Raw genomic sequence first — 23684 nt, forward strand, 5'->3', positions numbered from 1 at the left:
CCCACTTTCGGCCGTTGGGTTCCAACAGTCAATGTGGTCGTGGCATAGCGAATTTTCGTTGAAATTTTTATTTTGGTTTGCTCTAAAAAAATTCAATTGAAGAATTTCCTCAAAATTCAAAAATCCTAAATGCAACTTTGAAATTCAAACATGTGATGATGCAAAAATTCAAATTGTTGAAAGCAAATATGCGGATACATACCAATTTTTCTGTTGCCGAAGGTCGCGTCATTTAAAGTCCGACGTGCAAGATTGTACCTCCATCCAGTTCAATTTGCGGATTTTCTACCCGTCTCCGGAGGTGATGGAGCGGGCCTCTTTGGTTTCTCCCTCCACGGCTTCTTCTGAGCTGGCTGCTCTAGTTTCTTGGTCGGTATGGGTGGTTGTTGATGTAAAAACCCGAGGCCTGAGAGATTTGCTTAACTCCAGTGCAGGTCCAAATGCTTTCCTTTAGGTTCGTGAGCATGCCAGTTGATTTGATCCTGCAATCAACAAGAAATAAAGACAAAGAAACCGTGGTTAAATCCATAAAGGATAGCCGATCGGCTAGTTACCGATGACATCATTTATCTCTGAGCCGATGTCATGTTTGAATCGATCGGTAGATATAAACAAGTAAGAAGAGACTAAATCTACTCGATCGGCTATAGATATTGACAATATATTATCTCTATGTCGGTATATACTTAAGTCAAGTGATTGGGATAGATCGGACGCCATGCCGAGACAATATAAATCACTTAGATCGAAGTATATATTCACAACAAGATTATAGATGTTTATAGCATTGCCTATCAGATAGATCTAGCACGTATCGACTAATACTCCGATACCACTCTATATTAAGATATTAAAGCAAGTAAAATATATCAAACAGAAGCCTAATATACTTTGTTGTAATAAGATCTTAATATAAAGGGTAGATCTAGCATGTCAATTAAGCGCATGAGATAATAGGGCTAAATTAGGTAAGATCGGCTGAAACCCCGATACTACCCTAATCGACAACCAAAAGCAGGCTAGAGATTGAAATTCTAATCACGACTTATAAGGTCAAACTCAACTGATGCAGCTATAAGTATGAAAAGAAGAACAAAATCTAGACAATCAAGCCGTTGGATGTTTCATAGAGTGGTGGATATCCTATACAATCTAAGCCAACATAGATATTTAACCTAATCGGCTGCCTTCCAATGATAGATGTTAGCCGATTGAAGGTTAGATAACGACATTGTCGAAGATTATACAGAATATATGATAACTCTACGAATTACATAAACAAGATTAGAGTATCATAAAGATGGAAGCACTAATCCCAAGAACGCAAGCCGCCATAACAAGTTTTACCTCTAGTTGAAGATCGAAACCGATGCAGCTCAACCCGAATGCAAGAACTCATCGAAACAAAACGAAAGTAAAAGGATGGCGATGCTCCAAGATTGTATTGAACGTGTGTTAGATTGATTACATGAGGCTCGGGGTCTATTTATACCCGAAATTAACAAAATATGTCCGTGTTGGACATGACTCTTATCTCTAACAAACTCTAAGATACCACAAGTCTTTGCGGCAGACTCTTGCCCAAACATATCTCTAAGGAAATTACATGAAATATCCTAATTAATAGATACAATTGCCTTCTCAGGACTCTATTCGTGCATGGCAATCCTCATGAAGCACATTAACTCAACCCGACAACATATGCTATGTCATATTGTCGGATTCGGCTCAATCGGCTAACCTTGTCAAACTCAGACTCCGCCGATCCTGGTCGTAGACTAGTCGGACTTTAGCCGATTCTTGCTCTGTTTGCGGAACGATCTCCATCTCGGATTCCGCTTCGACTTTATCACCATCTCCGATACTCAGATTACCAAATTTGGTTGTTAACACATGCCCCCCAAGTCCAGAATATTTGATAATGTTTCGAATTTGCTTTATCTATGTCTCCGAGAGAATATCACACTTGCCATTTTTCCGACCATTACCGCCACGCTTTAAATACTAACTGTCATCCCCGAGAAATTTCACACTGTTAGTTCCGTTTTCACCGCTTAAGCCAACTCTGTCCTCTCTCTCTCTCTCTCCGGCGATCCCCTCGGTGCAAGGCGATTTCAGGGCGACTTCCCCTCCGGCCAAATCTTCTGCCCGCAGAGATGTCGCCCTCCGCTAGGCCATTCGTCGTGCCATCGGCCGAATACGCAGAGGTAAGTACCCATCGGCTAGATCCTCTTCTTTCGCAGCATATTGGTTTTCTCTTGCCTCATCTTGTTTTCTTCTTCTCTGTTCTTGTTTATATCTGTAACACTTGTCCAATCTGGTAGCAATTCCAAGTTTGTCGCCTGAGAATCACTATTTTCTTGGTCCAATCGGCAATCTTGATCCTACTGAATTCATCATCGTCGAAACCAATAGAATCCACTTTAGATTAGCCAACCCTAATCTAAGCCACTGGAAAAACACCTTCACGTCTTGGCCATCTCTTGAGAAAACCACCCCTGAGAAAAGCTGGGCCGTGTGGTATAAGCGTGTATCGGCTAGCAAGCAAGTTCACTGCGATGAACTCGGAATTAGCCAGGCGCTCGACCTCACCATAGCAAATTCGGCTAAAGATGAACCCTTGATGGCAGCTGCCACCTATTTCTGGTCCAACACCATCAATGCCTTCCTATTCAACCAAAGGCCGATGACCCCCACCTTGCTTGACATTACCATGATCACCGGTTTGGATGTGACCTCTTCAGCTAACCCCATGAGTTTGAACACCAAAAACCAGTTTGACTTCAGAACTAAGAGCATAGGTGGCTGGTCTGGTTATGTGGCAGCATATATGGGCAAAGGACCTGTCACTTCCCGAGAACATGTGGCCTTCCTGCTAATGTGGCTTGAGAAATTCCTTTTTTGTGGATCAAGTTGTGGCCCTACCACCAACTGGCAGTTCTTAGCCAAAGCCCTTGAGACAAAGAGGCAATTCCCTTTGGGCAAAATCCTTCTCGACTATTTGTACCAAATGTTAAACAACGCATCGACTAAGATTGCTGTCGGCTTAGTCGTTAGCGCAGGCAGGCCATGGTGGTTGCTGCAAACTTGGCTAAACTTGGTAGCCATGAAAGCTGTCAATCGGCCAGCCGTAACAGAAGCTGAATTTCCGAGATTAGAGCCGATCACAGATGATGATGGAGAAGAGCGCACCCATCGCAGATGTATGTCCTATGGGGAGTATGCCTCTACACTAGCCGATGCTGGAGCAAAGTTATCGGCCGAACTACTCAAAGACTGGTTCTGCCGTTTCTATGAGGGTTTCCAAAGAGATGCTCGAGTCTGTTCCCATACGAGGACTCAATAAACTTCGATCTCCCAGGAGACTTTAGATTTGAAGACCTCAACTCTGAAAAGTATCAAAAATCAAGAGAAGTCTTCTCAGCGGCCATTAGCCCATGCATCCTTCCTAGTGGCATCCACCAAGGAAGAAATATACAAGTGTCCTATGAATTCTACGATCCGATGAGCTCAGCCAGGCAATTTGGAATGGGACAACTACCAATCGGCTTGTTCTTTGCCGATAAAATCCAATGCCGAGGAGAGGTTTCATTAACCCTGATGATGGATCGGCTACTCAGCATCCCATGACCTCCTTTGCGCAGTATCGAAAACATAGAGTTGGCAAAATTCAGGAGCAGAAACATTGACCGATGGTGGGGAGAATGGAAGCAACATATATTCCATCAATCGGCTTCTATGTATATGACAGACTTATTCCCAGATGTCATTCCTCAGGTACATCTTCACTCTTATCAATTCAGTTAGCCGATTTGAATCGTGACTAACTTTTCTCTTTACCTTGCAGACAACATAATCCTCTCCTCCATACAAGAGCAACAGTGGCAAAGACATAGAATATGCTCCGGGCCTTTTGCCAAACGGTGGCGGATTAACTCCTCCTATCATCGGCTACCATGCCCTCAAGACCTCAAGTCTGCTTCAAGGGCAGATGAGAGAACCGGCCGATGTTGGCAGGAAGAGAAAGACCAAGGAACTAGCACTCGATCCATCAGCTCTGGCTCCCAAGAAGAAGACCAAGAAGAATAAGCCTAAGCCAGCCGATGACTTGCCTGCCTTAGATCCATCCATCGAGCAAGCTTTGGATGAAGAAGAGACTGAAGAGGATGTTGACCAGGCCGCAGCCGAAGCAAGTGATACAAGAAAAACTCCATCGGCTTCACCCAAACGAACTCCTCCAACTCCTTCTGCACCACTTCTCAAGCGTAAACATCTCTCCTTGATTCTCTTTTGCAATTATTTTACTCATAGCCGATCATTTATAAATCTTGTACTTTGCAGAAAAAGAAAACTGTCGTGAAGAAGAAATTGGCAGCAGCAGCATCTAAACCAGCTCCACCGGTAATATTTCTTTTATAACAGGATTTTTAATCATAACCCATGCGGACTAACATTTGAATTTTCAGCATCCTCCTCCTCCTTCATCTCCTGTGCAGCAAATGTCAAGTGACCGAACTCCATCGGCTGCAGGAAGCCATAATATCGAGGAAGAGGAACAACCAGCCGCTCCTGCCATCCCAGTAAGTCTTGTCTATAAAAATCTCAAATCGGCTGAATAACTCATCTTGATAATCAATTGTCTTCAAATTTCTTCTTACAAGCCTTAGCTGATTTGTTCTCTTTTGACATCAAGGATTACTTTGATAAGGAAGCAGAAGAAGAAACCACAAGCACGGCCCTAGCCCCCCTGGATGAAACTGTTAAGAAAACACTTGAAGACATATACCTTCGGCTAGGGTCATCATTAGACAGCTTAGTGGCGGATTGTGGTTCAATCTGGGCACGATTTGCTGAAATCCAAGCCTTAATCCCGGAAGATCTAGCGAACATCATTACTCCAGCTATATACCTCGAGCAACATCAATTCAAGCTAGAGAAGGCTCAGCAACGGATAGCCGATCGGCGGGAGCGGAAAGTCATTGAAGCTACCATCCAAGCCAATCGGCAACTCGTGCATGAAGAGAAAGCCAAGCTCGATCAACTCTCTATTGGGCCGATTCAGTCGAACATAGATCGGCTTGAAGCCCGCAAAATTGATCTCATAGCTCAACTCAAAGAATGCAATGCCGAATTGGATCTTGAAAAGCAGAAGCTACCCGATCTTCCAAGTGCTATTGAAGAACAAAAGTCTAGGCTGAAATCGGCCATTAGGAATGTTGCCGATATGACTAAGTCCTTAAAAGTCGCCCCTGGAACCGATGCACAAGATGCCCAAGCAATTGAAGAAATAGAACAAATCAGACAACAGGCTGTATCGGCTATCCAGCGATACTTATCTCAGTGACTATGTAATAGGATTTAGAAAAAAATTTGTATTCGGCTAAGAAATTATGGTACTTCATTTGTTGCTTTTGTTGCTGAACTGATGTGCCGATTAATATAACCTCTCGTTTTTGCTAAAAAAATTTGCAACTTTTGCTTTGCAACTTTTACATATATGTGCCCCCCTAATTTTACAATGACGAAGGCATTAATAAAATTATAAATTGAACTAAGGGCGATATAACCATATCGGCCATTGTATATCGGCAAAACACAACCGATTACAATATAAAAACAACTAAGGGTGATATAACCATATTGGCCATTGTATATCGGCAAAACGCAACCGATTATAATAAAAAAACAACTAAGGGCGATATAACCATATCGGCCATCTCAAGGCGATGTAAACATATCGGCTATCATGTATCGGCAACACCAGCTGATCATCTATTAATCCAAACACTTGGGTAATATTTCTTCAAGTATTTGCCATTGAGTGCTCGTCCATAAACTTCACCATCAAGTCCTTGCAACATATAAGCCCCTTTGGATACAAACTTATAGATTTGAAACGGTCCTTCCCAATTCGGCGACCACTTGCAAAATTTGTTATCTTGAGTCCCTGTCGGCAAAATCAATTTCCACACAAGGTCACCTTCCGAAAAGGACTTTGGTACCACCTTTTCGTTGTAATGCCGAGTAATTCTCTCCTTATCTTTGGTGACTTTTGCAAGGGCTCTCAATCTCGATTGAACCAAGTCTTCCCTCTCATCGACCATGAGATTGTAATATTCATCGGCTGTTAACTCATTTTGTAACTCTATCCTCCTTGAGCCAATTTGAACTTCCCATGGTAAAACTGCCTCATGTCCATAAACAAGTTTATAAGGAGGAACTTGAATCGAACCATGACAAGCCATCTGATAGGACCACAATGCTTCGACCAATCTAGTATGCCATTGCCGAGGATAATCAGAAATCTTTCTCTTAATAAATTTGATCAAACTCTTGTTAGACGCCTCGGCTTGCCCATTAGCTTGTGCATAATATGGTGAAGAATTCAACAATTTGATACCCATGCTATCGGCAAACTGAACAAACTCATCGAACACAAAGATCGAGCCTTGATCGGTTGTAATGGTTTGAGGAATACCAAAGCGATAAATAATATGCTCTTGAACAAATCGAATAGCATGCACAGAATCAACTTTCTTCAAAGGAATCGCTTCTACCCACTTGGTAAAATAATCGGTTGTCACCAATATAAACTTATGTCCTTTTGTCGATGGTGGATTAATCATACCGATCATATCAATTCCCCAACCTCTAAATGACCTCGACTTGATGATAGGATTCATAGCCGATGCGGGTGCTCTTTGAATTGCTCCAAACTTTTGACAATATTGACATCCTTTGTAATATTTGAAACAATCTTCCAACATTGTCGGCCAAAAATATCCTGCCCGCCGAAGCAACCACTTCATCTTATGAGCCGATTGGTGAGTTCCACAAATTCCTTCATGTACCTCGCCTATTGCAACCTTAGCTTGATCAACACTTAAACATTTAAGCAACACCCCATCAATTTTCCGATAATATAGCTCATCATCCAACAAGGTATACTTCAAAGCCTTATAGCGCAACTTCCGAGAAGCCAATTGAGTTGGATTCTGCAAATAATGATGCACATCGCACCTCCAATCATCGACTGTTATCGTGGCAATTTCTATTGTGACATCCTTCATCAGCGGCTTGTAACCCGATGCCCCTTGAGCCAAGTCATTAGCATCAATATTTTGCTCTCGAGATACATGCTTAAAAGTTACCAACCAAAATCTTTTCATCAACTCCCGGCACTTCTAATTATAAACCATCAATGTATCATTCTTGCACTCATATTCCCCTGCCAATTGACTAATCACCGGCAATGAATCACCCATAATCCCAACAACATCGGCTTCAACTTCCTTAAGTAATTGCAACCCTTTGAGAACCGCTTCATACTCAGCCTGATTATTAGTTGCATAGGGCTTGATAGTATATGCAAACTCAAAACTTGTCCCCCGAGGAGAAATTATAACCAGGCCGATACCACAACCATGAGTGCATACTGACCCATCAAAAAACAAAGTCCAGGGCACAATCTCAACCGAGCCGATTGAGTCATCACGATGATCAACAATAAAATCGGCTATAGCTTGCCCCTTAATCGCCTTCGGTGACTCATACCGAAGATCAAATTCTGTCAAAGTAAATATCCACTTTCCAATCCTTCCTTTCAAAATCGGAGCTGATAACATGTACTTGACCACATCGGCTTTGCATATTACAGTGCATTCATTGGATAATAGATAATGCCTTAACCTTGTACAAGAAAAATAAAAGCACAAACACAACTTTTCCTCAGGAGAATACCTTGTCTCTGCATCCAAAAGCCGACGACTCAAATAGAACACAACTCTTTCTTTTCCCTCGAGCTCCTGAATCAAGACCAAGCCGATTGACTTCTCACCGGCCAATAGATATAACCTAAAAGGTATCCCTTTTTGTGGAGGAATCAAAACTGGAGGAGAGCTAAGATATTCTTTAATATTATCCAAGGCCTTCTGCTATTCTGCCCCCCAAGTAAATTTCTGATCGGCTTTCAATCTCAACAGCGGTGAAAAAGGTTCTAATCCTCCAGACAAATTAGAGATAAACCTTCTAACAAAATTTATCTTGCCGATCATCTCCTGCAATTCTGTCTTGTCCTCCGGAGGTTGAATCTTTCTGATCGCATTAACACTCCTCTGAGTTATCTCAATCCCCCTTTCATGAACAAGAAATCCTAAAAATTGGCTAGCCGATACGCCAAAAGCACACTTTGTCGGATTCATCTTCAGGCCATACTTCCTAGTTCTCTCAAAAACCTTCCTCAAATTGGCTATGTGGTCCTCTATTTCCTTTGACTTAACAACTACATCATCAATATAGACTTCAACCAGCCAGCCGATTAGATCATGATATATGTAGTTCATAGCCCGTTGATATGTAGCTCCAGCGCTTTTCAAGCTGAAAGTCATCACAACCCACTCAAACAAGCTGATTGCACCAAGACATCTAAAAGCGGTCTTATGAATGTCTTCTTCTGTCATAAAGATCTGATTAGAACCAGCATTACCATCCACAAAACTCAATATCTTATGCCCTGAAGCAGCATCAACCAATTGATCGGCAACTGGCATTGGGTACTCATCCTTTGGTGTAGCCTTGTTTAAGTCTCGAAAATCAATGCACACCCTAACTTTGCCATTTTTCTTGATAATTGGAACTATGTTGGAAACCCACTCAGCATATCGGCAAGGACGAATAAAACCAGCATCATACAAATGTTTAACCTCAGCCTTAACGGGTTCGATCATATCGGCTTTGCATCTTCTCGGCGGCTGCTGGTATGGTCTAACCCCCGGTTTGATAGGTAGCCGATGTTCAACAATCGATCGGCTGAGTCCTGGCATCTCATAATACTCCCAAGGAAAGCAATCTCTATATTCTTTTAAAAGCTCTATCAACTTGGTTCTAAATTCTGGAGATAAATTCTTACTGATAAATGTCGGCCTTGGTCTATCACTCGGACCTATATCAACTTCCTCCAAATCATCGGCCGACATGAACCCCTGTCCCTGCTTGTCATCGAGATCATCTACTGTGTTGTTGGTGTAAATGTTTGAACCCTCCACGACGCCCTCAAAATAATAATTTGGCTCTCCATCTTCAATCGGCTGTATATCATAATCGAACACTTTTAGAAAATCTCCATCCCAAACTTTTCCAGACAAGCAATCAATACTGTCCATCTCCCAAAGAGCTAAATCGGCACTGGCAACGTTATCTGACCTGTCGGCTGGCACAATTTCAATCTTGTCGCCTTGCCATTGAATCAAGCATTGATGCATGGTCAGCGGAATACAACAGTTGGCATGAAATCAATCTCTTCCAAGCAACAAGCTATAGGAACCCTTTCCACCGATGAGAAAGAATGTTGTAGGGACGGTTTTACTACCGACTGTCAGCTCCACATTTAAAACTCCTTTTGTTTCCGATGAATTGCCACCAAAATCTTTGAGAACCATGTTTGTCTTGATGAGATCTTCAGTATTTCTACCCAGCTTTCTGAATATAGCATATGGCATCAAATTCACGGCAGCCCCACCATCAACCATCATCTTGGACATCGGCTTCCCATTGACATAGCCGTTAATGTACAATGGCTTAAGATGCCGATTCTCTGTCCCTTCTAGCTTCTCAAAAACCGCTTGCTCTGGTGACAAAACCAACCTAGCCGAAGCTTCCTCAACTTCATCAACATCAGCTTGTTTAGCTCTGAATTCCGCAGGCAACATGAAAACCATGTTAACCAATGCGGTCACAACACTCTTCCCCTTAGCCAACATTTTTTGCTTCATCGGCTTTGGCATCATCGGCTATAGCAGCTTGGTAATTGACACGCCACTCTTGCCTCGGCTTTGTCTTCTTCAGCCGATGATTAATCTCTTGCTCCACTTCACGAAAACGTTCTCTGTTCCTCAATCTTTGAACCATTCTCTTCTGATTCTTTGTAAAAATACCAGAAGGACACCATTGAGTTTTTCTGCCCTCCTCAACATCTTGATCATGATCTTGATTTACTGGGTCCAATCTTTGATGAATAGGAACTCTTGTCTGCCTCAACCGATTGCTTCTATTGTGAGATCGGCTTGAACATTCTGCAATGTCACTGCATTCAGGACAATCTTCGATAGATGGCAGCCTCATACCTTCTTTCCAGCAAAATCTGAAAAACTCACAGTCCTAATGAGGATCAAAACCTCCATCATCTTCTTCATAATACCTCCCTTGTTGCTGCTTGTCATATTTCCTCTAATACTTGTTAATAATTCTAGCCGAATTCATCTAAAAACTTTTAGTCCTGCTTCCATCGGCTGTTCTACCTGCTGTATGTACCATATTGACCAGGAAAGGGTTACCATCGACCTTCATCGGCTTCTTTGAGTCATCAAATTTAATCTTTCCACCTTCAATGGCCACCTGGATTTGCTGTCTAAAAACTTTGCAGTCATTAGTAGAATGAGAACCAGAGTTATGCCATTTGCAATACCTCCTTTTGCCTAGTTCCTCAGCCGATGGTATAATATGACCAGCAGGAAGTTGAATTTGCTTCTCCCGAAGTAACAAATCGAAGATCTTGTCAGCTTTGGTGATATCAAAATCAAACCTTTCTTTTTTTCCAGAACTCTTCACCCATGGGCATGGCACAACCTTTTTGCTCCTAACCCATTCGGCTGCTGCTACTTCGGAGTCATCATCATCATCATAGCAACCTGTTCCTGAGTCATCATTGACATTTTGTCCAGCATGTTGTGGTTGCTCTCTAGTCAACAAGCGAGGATTGGTCAGTTGCCTTGATGCCGATGATGGTGCAGCAGGTGCAGGAGCTGATACTGGTGCTGTCGGCTAAGCTGGTGGTACACTGGAAACATTCGGCTGATTATTTGTGATCAGGGGCCGATAATTTGGGAAAACACCCCTTGGTAAATATACTGGTCCTGTAACCTGATACTCAGCCATTGAACCATCAACCAATGTGTCACGACCCCAAATAAATAAATAAATATATATATATATATATATATATATATATATATATATATATTCCGTGACAGTCTGTCATATCCTTATACGCATATATACTAATATTTATATATGTCCATAAGGATGCAAGGCAAGATGCAATGTCTAACCATCACAACTGAAGCTTGGACATCTACAACAGTGGTTCCGTTTATTATTATTACTTTTTTTCCACCAGCTTTACTGCATATTACATCGGTTGGTTCACTGACCAACTTATTGTCACCAGGACGAAACCCTATACCTAGCATGCAAGTATGTCCTCTGGATATCTCTAAAGACTAAGTAGACCACACTCCCCACTAGTTCTGCATGTCATCATTCCCCTCTGACATCTCATCTTGACTAGTTTCTGCGCACATCAAATAGTAATAATAATATATGAGTATGTTATACATACTCAGCAAGATTAGTACATATAGCAATATATATATGTTTTTAAAGACAGAAGAAAAATACTACTACCCATAGATATTAACAGCCAATAAATAATAAAGGACATTAAACATAGTAAATGAGTTAAGAATACACTGGAGAGGTATTAAAATAATCGTCATAATCTCGTTCCTTCAATCCATTTTTTCCCCAATTAGTGATACCCTCATCTGAGAATCACGCCGCCGGATTCCCTACTTGTGTGAGGCATTCATCATCTCACACTGATATCAGCTGACCCGATATCGTTATTTCAGGTATCGGATTTCAGGTATCGGCCGTCTCAGGCTAAGTATCATAATCACGTTATTATTCTCACTGATAAAATCATCAATCCATTATTCGAGTGTTAATAATGTTTATTGTTAGATTATTAGTACACCATCTCAATATAATGTAGGTAAACAAATTCAGTTAGAGGTGATTAAGTAAAATAGTTGACGGGCGTAGTCTTGCCTTGTCTTCTGTTGTTCTTCCTCTGCGTCCCACCTAATCAAATATACAGGTCTTCGGTATTAATTTATATCTATATTTGTCATGCAGGACATTAGCTACTGACATCAGCTACTAGCACCATAGATAGCTGGTTGATGTGACTATACTAGAGAAAGAAAACCAACATGGAGTAGTGTGTAGGTGCTTGCATGCATCTATTCGAGTGGGCAGTACTGCATGCATGCACGCATATAGCATATAGTACAGCTGCTTGCTAGTAACTTCTAGTCTCTGTACTAGCCACAACAAGTATTAACCTTTCACACTAATATATCTACCTCCTGCTCCATTTAGTAGTACTGGCGGAACCAGGACTAAAATACAGATGGGGCGAAAAATACTAACACGATAAAGACATATGAACGCAACACATACTATATTATGATGCAATTGTAAAAAAAATAATATAATTCTACAATTAACAAGTAAGGCATAAATGACATGAGTAGTGACCACGCATCAATTAAGCGAGTTTGTCATGTGGTTGTTTTAGCATCGTCGTTAAACTAGTGTCACATTAGTGGTGCCCATAACCCTCTAGACCTAAGAGTAAGATAACCCTCAAAATCTAATTACAAACAACCGTGTGGCTAGATATGGGTACCAATGCTAGTTGCTCAATATTTATTCCAGAATTCCAAATCTTGATATTTTGTAAGCTAGATAAAAACTGTCCTCACAGTTGCAACTATAATATTTAAAACATTGAATAAAAATAGAAATAAAAGAATATATTATATATCTACAGAAAATTATCTACAACTTTTGTGTTTTTGAGAACAATTTAATTAGGGACTACTTTTGAATTACCCTTGCAACAAGGAACATCAATTCGAGACGAATTTCCACCTTTTCTTCCCTACTCTTCTTTGGAACCGATAAAAAATGTCCTGACAGTTGTCTTCTATTCTCCTCTTGTCTTCCTTGCTACAGATCAGAAACAGACGTGCATTAGCGGCCAAGACGCCAAGCAACGTAGCAGCAACAGCAAGCGGGGAACAGTTCTTCCTCCTCCTTTGTTGGTGGTTGCAGCGTGCAGCGTGGTGGCTAGCAGAGGCTCCATGCTGCCCGCCAGCCGGTTCCCTCCGGCTCCAGGCTGGCTGGAGGCACGCCGCCACAATGGGCTGGCCTGGCCGGATGGGAAGCGCGGCTGGTGGGCTAAGGCAAACAGGGCGGCGGCGGCACGCACGGGACGATGACGACTTTGTGGCGATGCGGCATGAACTAGCAAAGAAAGAATGAAGATGAACAGGTCGCCGATTGGAATACGATGCATCGCTATTTCCGTGATTGGTTGATTTCTTCGGTGCACCTGCGCCTGATCGGTTTTTGGGTATCTGGAGGCCCAAGGGGGGGTGGGGCGACGTGGGCCATAGCTGGGCCGGTCGCCCAACCCCGCCTAATGGGTGGTTCTGCCCCTGTTTAGTACACAGGATCATGAAAAGCACCCTAAAAATATGGTAAGTGTAGCAGCCTACTAGTACCACAAGAAAATTTTGCTAATATAGCTAGCTTACTTCTTGCTAGGTCTGAAAACTATTAAAATGTAACCATACACTTACCTGCTTGCTCTGTGCAGCCCTGTGCTCACGCTGGCTTCTATGGTGCAAGTAGTATTCCTAGGCTTTGGGAGGCTTTTATAGCAGCAGCTTCCTTCAAGTCTAAGGAGACACCTACCCAGATAGGAGAGTGATGGATAGCTTTCATCTCCTAGACATTTATCTGCTCATTTTTTTTAACTGGTCCCTACGATCCTATCCACTGGTACATGTTTATCCTATCCCCTTTGATCATTAAAATATACAACCCTCCCCACTCTCTTTCTATCTCTATCTTTCTCACACTTTTAAGTTCACAAAATAATAATAATAATAATAATAATAATAATAATAATTATTATTATTATTATTATTAGTACTACTACTACACAATGAATTCACCATGTTTGACAAGGTATTGACTAGCACTCCAGATTGATTAATCAAAGTATGTTGCACGGCGTAGTCAATCCGATCTTGGAAGTTGTTAAACTGTGGTTGTACTACATTGCCATCTGGTCCAAGATCTTCAACTTGTACCCCCTGAAAACTGTCACCTTTATCTCCCGAGCCCTCTAGAATGCCTTTACTACCTGATTCAGCTGTAGCAGCCGGAACTTGTTGTAATTCTCCATCGATCCTTAGAAGAACCTGTTCCAGGAACATCAGCAACTAATTTTACCTTATACTTCTGAACAACTGTTCCCTTACGGGTCTCCATGAAAGAATTCAAGAACTGGTGTTGTGTTTGCTGCATCATCAGATCGAGCTCCTTCTTTTGTTCCGGTGTTAATTTGTCTGTAGTGACGGGAACAATGTTTCCCTCATGAACTTCAAACCCACTAGGCTTTGGGCTATTAGTCTTGGGAGGGACCTCCGTGAGAGAACGTTGTTGCAACTCGGTCCCACTGGGCATGCCAAAAGAGTGTTGATGTAAAAACACGAGGGCTGGGAGATCTGCTTAGCTCCAGTGCAGGTCCAAAAGCTTGCCTTTAGGTTCGTAAGAGTGCCAGTTGATTTGATCCTGCAATCAACAAGAAATAAAGACAACGAAACCATTGTTAAATCCATAAATGATAGCCGATCGGCTAGTTGCCGATGACATATCATTTATCTTTTAGCCGATGTCATGTTTGAATCGATTGGCATATATAAATAAGTAAGAAGGGACTAAATCTACTCAATCGGCTGTAGATATTGATAATATATAATCTCTATGTCGATATATGTCACACCCTAAAAATCCTAAATATATAAATTGTTGTTTAATTGGAATTATTAGAATTTATTTTAAAAGTCTAGAAAAGAAGATCTAATTTTAAATAATAAATTCCAATATAAAATGGGGCCAGATAAAATTTCATTAAATACTTTGCTTAATTCTATAATTCCTAGATTTTTCTGGGATTTATTTGAGCTAAGGAAGTATTTTTAATAAATGGAATTGCATTTCCTGAATAATTTAAATTGAAAAAGGTTTTTAAAATCCTCTTTTGGCTTTGGGCCGAAAGTCGGCCCAAAACCTTCTCTCTCTCTCTCCGTCGGCCCAGTCGGCCCAGTCAGCCCGCAGCTGCCCGTGCGAGCGCCCTCGGCCGCTGACAGGTGGGTCCCACCTGTCGGACTCGTCGTCCTCCTCGCGCCGTCGCCCGGCCGGAACCCTAGCCGAGCCGCGCCGCCGTCTCCTTCCAAATTCGCTCGCGCCTTTCCTTCTCCGGTGTAATCAATTGAGGGGAAATGTTTCCCGAGATCTCCTCTACCTTTTCTCTTTTGGAATCGTCGGCTAAATCGTTTGGAAATCCGTGGATTCGAGTTCGATTCGGATCGATCTCTCTCCTCCGAACCCTAAACATTCCTTCGCGTCGCAGGTCGCCGTGGGCCTTCGCCGCCGCCTCCTTGCCCCTATAAAAGGACCCCCAAGCCCGCCGCTACCTGCCGCCACCCCCGCCTTCGCCTCTCGCCGCCCGTAGCGCCCTAGCCCCGTGTAGCCTAGCGCCGCCGTCGTCGCCGTTCGTCCAGCCATGCGCCGCCGCCGATCCCGTTGTCGTCGTCGCTCGGGAAAGTCACCGTCGTGGTCGCCGTCGCGTCGCCGTCCTCGTCCGCCCCTCCATCGCTGCTGTAGACCATCGGAGCACCGCCGTCGTCGTCAAGCCGAAGGTTGCCGCCGCTTCTTCCTCATCGCTGTCGCCGTCCGTTGATCTTCCGCCGCCGCTTTGGTCACCGGTGAGTTTGCCGTGCCGTCCGCTACCCGTAGGTGCTCTCCGTTCGCGCTGTCGTGCCGTCGTTCGCCGGCGAGCATGCACGCCCGAGCCGCCGCCGGTGGTGACGTCACCGCTGACGTCATCGTCATCGTCTCCCGTGGTCCGGCCGTGGACCGGTCGATCTCGGCCGTTCGTTTTGGATGGAAAGATCTCGGTCGTTCGTTTTCGTGAGCCGCCGCCGTGCACCCGGTTCACCGCGAACCCTAGCCGCTGACGCAATAATTACCTTTTCCTTTTCAAAAATAATTCATTATTGCGTCATAATTCAATTAAAATCTAAATAAATGATTTAATCCGATTTAATCTTTGAAAATTCATAACTAATTCATCTTAGCTCAGATTTAGTTGGTTCAAGTCTCTAAATTTTTCTAAAATTGAGATCTACATGTTAAAAATATCCACATGTACTGTTCATGCTTGTTTATGTGCTGTTTTGGTGATTTTGCTCCTTTCTATTTAGATTCCGACGTTTCCGGAGAGTCCGTTTTTACAGGAGAAGAATTTGAAGAGTTCCAAGGCCAGCAAGGCAAGTCACACAGATCCCAAACAACCCTTTGAGCATATTGATCCCATTTAAAGCTATTGTTTCTATTCAACTATTGCATTTATTTTCGAATGTCATTGGGTCGAATTAACCTATTGTTTGTTATAGCCCTTTTGTTCTTGATTACTTTATTCCTTGATACCTTGGGTTATTATAACTTGACTAGTTGGGCTATTTATATTGGTTCAGCTAGATATTAGATATGATTGCTTAGCCATGCTTAGAAACATTAGCACATTATTGGGATAACTTATGACTTACTATTATTTAATGTTGGCTTAATGATAGTTCACGATGGTCCATCGTGATTGGTTAATTAATTACTTGCCAACTAAAACTTGATAATGGTGGGTTGTGAGCACATGGTTTTGAGAGTCGTGCTCATGACAATTAAGGACCGGTTCACGAGTTTCGGTTGTGAAACATTAACCGTGCCAACCACAAGCCAGCGTGGGCAACGGCTTTACCTTTTGTATAGCATGGTTCATTACGGAGCACCAGACTGAGAAGTGGCGGAGATAAGCCCACGGGGGTCACTGGGGAGTCCATGCCTTGTTTATAAGGGGGTGATTATGATCCAGGAAAGGTGCGCTGTGGTGGATTGTGTTGTGCGAGGGGTACTGTCACAGCTCCTTTCCGAGGTACCGTGGTGGTATTGAGGCACATGTCGACATGTTGTGGGGCTGTGTCTTGTGGGTACAGTGGTACACCTCTGGCCAGAGTAAAACTATTCGAATAGCCATGCCCGTGGTTATGGGCGGGTCTAACAATGTCTTTCGTGATTAGTTTCACACTTCTCATCATAATAAAAGATGTTATAACTGGTAATAATTTGATTAGCTCCTGGTTTGGAATGGTATATTCCTGGTTTGGAGATAGATCCGTACAGCCGGGTATGGTTGTTCGGGATGGTTGGGCCTGAGCAGCATGGGTGTGCTGTTTAGTGTTGATTAAAATTGATGATTAATTACTCTAATGTTTTATAATCCTCAAATGTTTGCTAAATGCTGCTTTTGCAAATGAGCCCTATATTATGCCATTCTTTGATATCCTTGTGCACTTGCATATTTGCTGCGTGGCTTGCTGAGTATGTCATATACTCACCTTGCAATCATTCATCAGAGGAAGAGTTCTACAGTGATGCTGATGGTGTGGAGGATTAGGTGTAGCCCTGGTCAAGCTGCCTATGGAGTGGAGTCGTCTGCGCCATTTATCTTATTTTTTTCCGCTGCTTAGATCTTTATTGATTGAGAGGAACTATCTACCTCTGTAATGACATTTTATTCGCTTATTAATTAGAGTAATAATTGTACTCTATTATCAATTTGTTATTGTGTGCCTCGGCTGATTCCTGGACGAGGGTTCACACACATGTAAGCGTTTGGAATTTTGGATAGAAATTCCGGGCGTGACAAGTTGGTATCAGAGCCTCCTTGACCCTAGGTTATGCCAAATGGTTACCCATAGAAGCCCTCTAAAAATATTGGAAAAGTAGAACTGTTCTCCTCCCTTTCTCTTTTAATTAAACCAAACTAATAGCACATGCACTTCATAATCTCTTTTAGTGGTTCTCATTCAAAATTTATTCCAGTGTTGTTAGTACTGTACATCTAATACTGTACTAATGGCTCATTTACCAGCAAATGTTTTACAACATTGTTTTATTTTGCTGCAATGAAATAAATTTAGCATGTTGATTTTATAACTTTCTTTTATTTCTTTTGGAACCTGTTGTTCAAAAGTACAAAATTTGTGACCTTGTTTCCAACTGTTTCAACTTATCTTGCAAGCTTGGTTTACTTTATTTGCTTACCTTTTACTTTGATTTTCTAACTTTATTCAAATTAATCCAAAAACTTGTGCTATTAATTGGATAAATGTCTTAACTCCCTCCTTTCACTTGTCTTTAGATGCCGCGCTACAAGCCTAAATACTTGTTTGGTGTTGAGGGATTTGTCCAGGAGTTGCGTACGATGTCCTTTGCCATAGGATTTGGGACTGCCCCTTTGTATGCCCAGATTCCTCATGATCGTCACGAAGAGAAGTGCCGAGTCAAAGTCACCTTGAACAGTAATAGTGAAGATATCCCATCAGTGATGTTCGAAGCTGGAGAAGGAAACTACATCCATGCATGTCAGGAGGTGGCAAGGATCGCCATAGGAGAGCTCCGCGATCGCTACAGTGATCAGTTGGCCGACACTGAGTATCGCTACCATCCTCGCCAACCCCAGGGAAGTAACCATGGCAGCTACCTTGAGACTGAGGGGATTGAGAATGATGCTACCACAAGGCATTTGGTTGAGATGCTGTGGGCTATGGATGAAACCCGTGCGGAGGTTGTGCTAGCAGCTCAAGATCGTGAAGACTGGAATCGTGGTAAGATTTGCAGGCTAGAGGACAAGGTGGATCGTTTGGAGAAGGAACTAGCCGCGTTGAAGGGAGAAGAACCACCGCAGAAGGCCAGGATTCGTCTTACCGCAAGGAAGAGAGCTCTATTTGTCCCTCGCTACCAATTGGCGCCAAAGGTCCGTGTGGTGGAGAAAGAAGTTACCCCAGCCCTAGCGGATCCTCCGGTCGTCAATGTAAGTGATGATGAAGGAGAAGAATCGAAGCACACCCATTCAAAGGTCGAGTGGGGAGCTACTCAAGATGATGGAGACGAGCCGAACGAGCCTTCAATCAACTTCGATGCCCGGAAGACCTAGAGTGCCTTGTTAAGCCGTTGTATTAGATCGTTGTGTTAGTTTGTTCGTTTAAGTTTGGTTGTGTGTGTCTCACATGTGATTTACATCAGTGGTGGGATGTAAGTGCATGCGTTTGTTTGCTTTTGAGTGTTAGGAAGTTGGTGAGTTTAGTGGTGTGAGAGTCTTCAGTTTTGTAATAATGAAACTCAGTTAAGATCAGTAAAAGTTAAGTTAGTAGAAAAATTAATTCTCTGTCCTAAGTAGTTTTCCCCGGTTTCTCTTCTTGTGATCCTGCCCATGCCAGATGGTGCACACTCGCAGCAACGGGAATGGCCCCAACAACAACAATAACAACAACAACAATGGAGAGAATCCCACACTTGCCCAAGTCCTGGCTCAACAGGCACAGCTTATGAACATGATGATGCAGCAACTCCAGAACCAACAGAACCAGGGAAATAACCATGCACCTCCCCAGAACAAGTTAGCAGAATTTCTTCGTGTGAGGCCGCCCACTTTCTCTAGAACCACTAATCCTGTTGAAGCTAGCGATTGGCTGCATGCCATAGAGAAGAAGTTGGATTTGCTTCAGTGCACTGATCAGGAGAAGGTCTCATTTGCATCACATCAGCTGCATGGCCCTGCCTCTGAGTGGTGGGATCACTTCCGCCTTAACAGAACTTCTGCTGAACCTATCACTTGGCTTGAATTCACCGCTGCTTTCCGGAAGACGCATATACCATCGGGAGTGGTGTCTCTCAAAAAGTAGGAATTCAGGTCGCTCACCTAGGGATCTTGCACGGTCACCGAGTATCTGCACGAGTTCAACCGTCTGGCTTGTTATGCTCCGAAAGATGTGCGCACTGATGAAGAGCGCCAGGAGAGGTTCTTGGAAGGACTTAATGATGAGCTTTCTTACCCACTCATGACTAGGGATTATCATGATTTCCAGAAGTTAGTGGATAAGGCTATTCGCCAGGAGGACAAGTACAACCGCATGGAGTAGAAGAAACGCCGGATTGCTCACTTCAAGGCACAACAGGGGAATAGTCAGAGGCCGCGTCTTACTTTAGGACCCCAGTCCATGCCACAGGGAGGTTCTTCGTCTGTTGTTCGTCCGCAGCGTCAGTTCTTCAACAACAATGCTGGCAACAACATCCGCAATCAAGCTCCACGCCCTGTTGCAGCTCCAACACAGCAACAGCCTGCCAAGAGGGAGCAAGGTAGCAAGCCCGGGGTGTGCTTCAACTGTGGAGACCCAGGACATTACTCTGACAAGTGTCCGAAGCCCCGACGCGTGAAGGTTGTCCCTGCCCAGAGCAACTCTACCACACCAGCATCAAAGGCCCGTGTCAATCATGTTGCTGCTGCAGAAGCTCAAGGTGCTCCAGATGTGATTTTGGGTACGTTCCTTGTCAACTCAGTTCCTGCAACAGTGCTTTTCGATTCTGGTGCTACACATTCATTTTTATCTATGAGTTTTGCGGGAAATCATGGGATGGAAGTAGAAGATCTTAGACGTCCTTTGATGGTTAGTACCCCAAGTAATCAAGCACTCTCTTTGCAACGTAGCCCCTCTGTCAGAATAGAAATTCAAGAAGTACCATTTCTAGCCAATCTTATCCTGTTAGAATCCAAAGACCTTGATGTCATCCTAGGGATGGACTGGTTAGCCAGATATAAAGGTGTGATAGACTGTGCCAACAGAAAAGTAACTCTCACCAGCAATGATGGTCGAGTTGTAACTGTTCATGCATTGTCTTCTGAGTCTTTAAGGTCAAGACTGAACCAAATGACTTTGGAAGAGATTCCTATAGTCCGGGAGTATCCCGATGTGTTCCCAGACAATTTACCTGGTATGCCGCCTAAAAGGGATATAGAGTTCAGAATAGATTTGGTACCAGGAACAACTCCGATCCATAAGAGACCTTATATAATGGCGGCCAATGAATTAGCAGTAGTCAAGAGACAAGTAGATGATTTGCTTCAGAAAGGATACATCAGACCGAGTTCATCTCCATGGGGAGCTCCGGTTATTTTTGTGGAAAAGAAAGATCATACCCAGAGGATGTGTGTGGACTATCGTGCACTAAATGATGTGACTATCAAGAATAAGTACCCGCTGCCCAGAATTGATGATTTGTTTGATCAGCTTAAAGGTGCCACTGTTTTCTCCAAGATAGATCTTCGATCAGGGTATCACCAGTTAAGAATCAAAGAGGAAGATATACCTAAGACAGCTTTTACCACTAGGTATGGGTTGTTTGAATGTACTGTTATGTCTTTTGGACTTACCAATTACCCCGCTTTCTTCATGAACTTGATGAATAAGGTGTTTATGGAATATCTAGACAAGTTCGTGGTGGTCTTTATTGATGACATTCTTATCTACTCTCGAACAAAAGAAGAGCATGAAGAACATCTTCACCTTGCACTAGAGAAGCTACGAGAACATCAACTGTATGCCAAGTTTAGCAAATGTGAATTTTGGTTGTCTGAAGTGAAGTTCCTTGGTCATGTCATCTCAGCCGGAGGAGTTGCCGTTGATCCTAGTAATGTGGAATCCGTAATCAACTGGAAACAACCAAAGACAGTTTCAGAGGTTCACAGTTTCCTAGGCCTCGCAGGATATTATCGGAGGTTTATAGAGAATTTTTCCAAGATTGCTAAGCCCATGACACGATTACTTCAAAAGGATGTAAAGTACAAGTGGTCAGAAGAATGTGAGCAGAGTTTTCAAGAGTTGAAGAATCGCTTAATATCAGCTCCTATTTTGATTTTGCCTTATCCAAAGAAGGGTTTTCAAGTGTATTGTGATGCATCCAAGCTTGGGTTAGGTTGTGTTCTGATGCAAGATGGGAAGGTGGTTGCCTATGCATCTCGTCAGTTACGTCCGCATGAGAAGAACTACCCTACTCATGATCTTGAGTTAGCTGCAGTGGTTCATGCGTTGAAGATTTGGCGTCATTATCTTTTCGGTACTCGTACAAAGGTATACACTGATCACAAGAGTTTAAAGTACATCTTTACTCAGCCAGATCTGAACATGAGACAACGGAGATGGTTGGAATTAATTAAGGATTATGACGTGGGAATTCATTATCACCCGGGAAAGGCTAATGTTGTAGCAGATGCTCTTAGCAGGAAAGGCTATTGCAATGCTACGGAAGGACGACAGCTGCCATTGGAGTTATGCAAGGAATTTGAAAGATTAAATTTGGGAATTGTCAGTAGAGGTTTCGTTGTAGCCTTAGAAGCAAAGCCCACTCTAATTGATCAAGTTAGAGAAGCCCAAATTAATGATCCTGATATTCATGAAATCAAGAAGAATATGAGAAGAGGAAAAGCTATCGGTTTCTTGGAAGATGAGCAAGGAACTGTATGGTTGGGCAAGAGAATCTGCGTCCCCGACAACAAAGATTTAAAAGATGCAATTCTGAAAGAAGCTCATGATACTTTATACTCCATTCACCCTGGTAGTACCAAGATGTACCAGGATCTCAAGGAAAGATTTTGGTGGGCAAGTATGAAGCGTGAAATCGCAGAATACATAGCAGTATGTGATGTTTGTCAGCGAGTCAAGGCAGAACATCAGAAACCCGCAGGTTTGTTGCAGCCTTTGAAGATTCCTGAATGGAAGTGGGAGGAAATCGGTATGGATTTAATCACTGGTCTACCTAGAACGTCATTAGGCCATGACTCTATTTGGGTGATAGACGACAGACTTACCAAAGTGGCTCATTTCATCCCAGTAAAGACAACCTATTCCGGAAGTCGGTTGGCGGAATTGTATATGGCAAGGATTGTGTGTTTGCACCGCGTCCCTAAGAAAATAGTGTCTGATCGAGGCAGTCAGTTTACTTCAAAGTTTTGGAAGAAGCTTCAGGAAGAGATGGGTTCTAAGCTGAACTTTAGTACTGCTTATCATCCGCAGACAGACGGACAAACCGAAAGGGTAAACCAGATTTTGGAAGACATGTTGAGAGCTTGTGCTTTAGACTTCGGTGGAAGTTGGGATAAGAATTTGCCTTACGCCGAATTCTCGTACAACAACAGTTATCAAGCTAGTCTTCAGATGGCTCCTTACGAAGCACTGTATGGTCGGAAGTGCCGCACTCTGCTTTTGTGGGATCAAACGGGAGAACGTCAGGTTTTCGGGACGGATATCCTAAGGGAAGCAGAAGAAAAGGTGAAAATCATTCAAGAAAGATTGTGCGTGGCCCAGTCTCGTCATAAGAGTTATGCCGACAATCGTCGTAGAGATCTAAGTTTTGACGAAGGAGATTATGTGTACTTTCGTGTCACGCCTCTTCGAGGAGTTCATCGTTTTCACACCAAAGGAAAATTGGCACCACGTTTTGTGGGACCTTATAAGATTGTCAGTAGAAGAGGAGAGGTTGCTTATCAGTTGGAGTTACCTCAATCTTTGGCAGGAGTCCATAATGTGTTCCATGTGTCGCAATTGAAAAAGTGTTTAAGGGTACCTACCGAAGAAGCTAATCTTGAACAGATAGAAGTCCAAGAGGATCTGACCTATGTTGAGAAACCAATCCGTATCTTGGAAATAGATGAGAGAAGAACCAGAAATTGAGTTATCCGTTTTTGTAAAGTTCAATGGAGTAATCACTCGGAAGAAGAATCAACTTGGGAACGAGAAGATGAATTGAAGTCAGCTCATCCGCATCTGTTCGCCAGTTCTTCCAAATCTCGAGGACGAGATTCTGTTTAAGGGGGG

The 23684-nt window shown here is 43.0% G+C and overlaps 1 long non-coding RNA gene and 1 pseudogene across 1 annotated transcript; one reads left to right on the forward strand and one right to left on the reverse strand.

Moving 5' to 3' along the window:
• Window positions 1–2156: 2156 nt before the first annotated feature.
• On the forward strand, window positions 2157–5344 carry LOC136354167 (uncharacterized; annotated as a pseudogene).
• Window positions 5345–12454: 7110 nt separating this feature from the next.
• Window positions 12455–13533, reverse strand: LOC112936944 (uncharacterized). Its single transcript, XR_003239490.2, has 2 exons — window positions 13488–13533; window positions 12455–13343 (listed from the first exon to the last, which is right to left on the reverse strand). It is a non-coding gene; the product is annotated as an uncharacterized lncRNA (long non-coding RNA).
• Window positions 13534–23684: the final 10151 nt, after the last annotated feature.

The sequence above is a fragment of the Oryza sativa genome, chromosome 11 (assembly GCF_034140825.1).
Source record: "Oryza sativa Japonica Group chromosome 11, ASM3414082v1".
Taxonomy (NCBI): Eukaryota; Viridiplantae; Streptophyta; class Magnoliopsida; order Poales; family Poaceae; genus Oryza; species Oryza sativa.